Below are 3778 nucleotides of genomic sequence, written 5' to 3'. Positions count from 1 at the left end.
TTAAGTTTGTCAAGATATTACTCTACTTTGGTTTAGCTATTCCTAATTGTGCTTTTTCTATTTTATCCTTGTACTCTTTGGTTGGAAGCTACTTCAAACCATTGAAAAAGGAGTAAACATTAACTCACAAAACCTAGAGGAAGGAAGAGAACTTTAAGGCTAGGAGATTGTTGGAGAATAACCATTATTCAAGAACCTTGATCTTCCTAAATTTCCCATCACAAGAGTGATCCTACCTTCTTCATTGTGAGGTGGCCTTATTTTGCTAGAATTAATTTGTTCATTGTGCTGGTACAAAGAACCAAGAAGAATTTCCATATTAGAGACGGATTTAGAGACCAAAATTTGGTTGCTGAAAAAATCTGTCACAAAATTCGTCTCTAATTCCGTCACTACTTCGGTCACTAATTCTGTTTTAGGCTAGTTTACATTTTCTTGCAATTTTTATTTGTTTAAATCAATTGTAATAGCTTGGAGGGAGTATTAAAAAGTTTGTCAGGTATTTCTAAACTCTTATAGCTCACTCACATGTAGATCTAGTGGAAGTGGCTTGAAAATTTCATATGATTTCAAGCTTCCACTTAGGAAACTGATTAGCTTGTGAATTCTTGTTCTTTTCTATTGTTTAATTTCTTTGCTTGCTGTATTTTTGTAATTTCGACTAGCTTGTGTAGTTTATATCTTGCTCATGTTTAGAGAGAACTTAAGAAAATTTTTGAAAATCATAAAGCATTAAAGATTTGTGAAAAGATTTGTGGCTGATGGTAAATTAAATAAAAGGCTTGCAAAATGGCTAGAGTTTCTTGAACAGTTTCCTTATATTATTAAATACAAGAAGGGTAAAGCTAATGTTGTGGCTGATGCCTTATCATGAAGAAATACTTTACTTGTGTCTTTGGGAACCCAAATTATTGGATTTAATAATATTAAGGAAATGTATGAGAAAGATCTAGATTTTGCTAGTATTTACTCAAATTGTCAACAAAAAGCCTTCAATAGTTTTTACATGCATGGCTGAGGGGTACTTACATAAAGAAGGCAAGCTATGCATACCCCAAGGATCCATGAGAAAACTATTGATAAAAGCGAGTCATGAAGGTGGGCTTATGGGGCATTTTGAAGTTGATAAAACTCTAAGTTTGCTTAAAGAAAATTTCTTTTGGCCCCATATGTGAAAAGATGTCTAAAGGCATTGGCTTAGGTGCTTAGCTTGTTTACAAGCTAAATATAAGATTATGCCTCATGGCACATATACACCTTTACCTGTTGCTTCATCCCCTTGGGTAGATATTAGCATGGACTTTGTGCTAGGGTTGCCTAGGACCCAAAGGGGCATATATTCTATTTTTGTGATAGTGGACCGCTTTAGTAAAATGGCCCATTTTATTCCATGCCACAAAGTAGATGATGCAAGCAACATTGCTAAACTCTTCTTTAGAGATGTGGTTAAACTTCATGGACTTCCTAAGTCCATAGTGTCAGATAGAGACACTAAGTTCCTAAGCCATTTTTGGCATGTCTTATGGTCAGAGCTAGGAACTAAACTCCTCTTTTCTACTACTTGCCATCCTCAAACTGATGGTCAAACTGAGATAGTCAATAGGTCTCTGTCCACTATGCTTAGGGAAATTTTGAAGGGTAACCATAGATCTTGGGATGAGTATCTACCACATATTGAATTTTTCTACAATAGGGTAGTTCATAAGACTACCAATATCTCCACTTTTGAGGTTGTGTATGGATTTAACCCTTTAACTCCTATGGACTTGATACCCCTACCTGATGTTAATCATTTTATTCATAAGGGAGGGGCTTCAAGGGCTGATTTTGTTAAAAAAATTACATGAAATGATTAGATCTCACATACAACAACAAAATGAGAGGTATGCCAAAGCTAATAACAAAGGCAAAAGAGATATGATCTTCGAGGAAGGTGATTGGGTTTGGCTTCATCTTAGAAAAGAATGTTTCCCAGAAAAAGGATGTTAAAACTTAGTCCCCGAGGAGATGGACCCTTTCAATTCCTATAATGTATCAATGATAATGCTGATAGGCTTGATTTACCCTCTGATTATGGTGTTAGCCCTACTTTTAATGTTAGTGATTTGAAACCTTTTGTAGGGGCTAGTGATGATGAGGATGAGTCTTTAGATTCGAGGACGAATCCTTCTCAAGAGGGAGGGGATGATTGAAGAGCATGGACCAAGGGTCCAACCACTAGAACTATGGTCAGAAGATTACTAGAAGATTTGACTGCTTTAGAGCTTAGTGGGCCCAATGAGCTTGTTGGGCCCAAGATACTCTTCACACGGGCTTTACATGGAATACCACCTTTTATTGCATCTTGAGTAGTGTAGGATTTCATATTGTTTGGTCTTGTATTATGGACCTCTAGAATAGGAATTTTGGGCCTTAGGCTTATTGGGCCTAGTTTTGGGCTTCATGGGCCTTTGGGCTTTTGGTACCCAATATTGAGCTCATTTTAATTCTTGCAATTTTTCCTATTGATTGTATTTGGTTGGCCATTGTATTTAGGTCATTAATAGAGTAGGGTTTTAAGGGGATTACATATTAGGAGTGGACATTAAGAAGTTAATTACATTTAAGAGTAACTAGAGTTGCATTTGAGTCACATGTTTTGTGCTAAGGGTGGCTACACATGTGACTAATCAAATGAACTCCAAATTAAACTTAAATGCAATTAAACATCTAGAAGGGGACGGTCACATGGGGGTGACATGGTTTGGACGTGCAATTTGAATTCAAAATTCAAAATTTGAATTCAAAATTGGCGCCAACATGTGCACCAATGTGTGGCGTCAATTCCCTTGGGTCCGTGGCCTATATATGCATGCTCCCACTCATTTGTACACACTTTGAACCTAAATGAGAATTTTTGAATTTTGCTTCAGCCAAGTTCTCTCTCAAAGTCTCCCATCCGTAGCTAGTTCTAGGACTTCTCTCTAGGATTAGGCTATTTTGTGAGTCATCCTTTACTCACTTTGGCTTTGGTGCTTCCCTCTCTTCAATTCATTCGGATCAAACCTTCTTTCTACCTGGATTTTTTGTCCAGCCATCCTCAAAGAGAAGTTCAAGTGGTCGTGCAATTCAAAAGTGAAGATCATCCATCTTCTTCACTAGGAATTGTCATCAAGAGTCTAAAAGACTCATATAATAATCTAATTTTTTCTTGAAGAAAAGTAGCCAATCAAGTTAAATTCAAACAAGTTTAAATTCTCTTAAGTTAAAAAATATAAATAAGACATCATGAGATGTATTAAATGATATAAATAAAAAATTGGATGCTTTATTATTGGAACAGCTAAAGTAGAAGAAATTTTAAACAAGTAATGGCTATAATATTTAGTCTCTATAATTTAAAAAAAAATGTTGTTTTAGTCACTAATATTATAATTGATAGTAACAAATAAAAAATTAAAATAATAATTTTTTTATATGTTGGAAACTAAAAATATAAATTTTAAATTTGAAGGATCAAAATAATATTTTTTTTAAAAATTATAAGAATGAAAAACAGAAATTTTAAATTTATGGAAATAAAATATATACTCCAAATTTAAAGGATTAAAATCTAAGGTTTATTGATATAAATAATCTACGTTCCACTTAATTTGTTAATTATTAGCTGAATGCCATTGAATAATTTCATTATATTTATATTATACAATCTTTCAAAAATTCTAACCCAGCTAGCCCAGACTGTAGTCGATGGAGCTTCCGAACCTGCTCCTTAACCAAAGGAGCAAAAATTCGTCTA

The sequence above is a fragment of the Cajanus cajan genome, chromosome 6 (genome assembly GCF_000230855.2).
Source record: "Cajanus cajan strain Asha chromosome 6, NIPB_CcT2T_4, whole genome shotgun sequence".
Lineage (NCBI taxonomy): Eukaryota > Viridiplantae > Streptophyta > Magnoliopsida > Fabales > Fabaceae > Cajanus > Cajanus cajan.
This window is presented reverse-complemented; position numbering follows the sequence as displayed.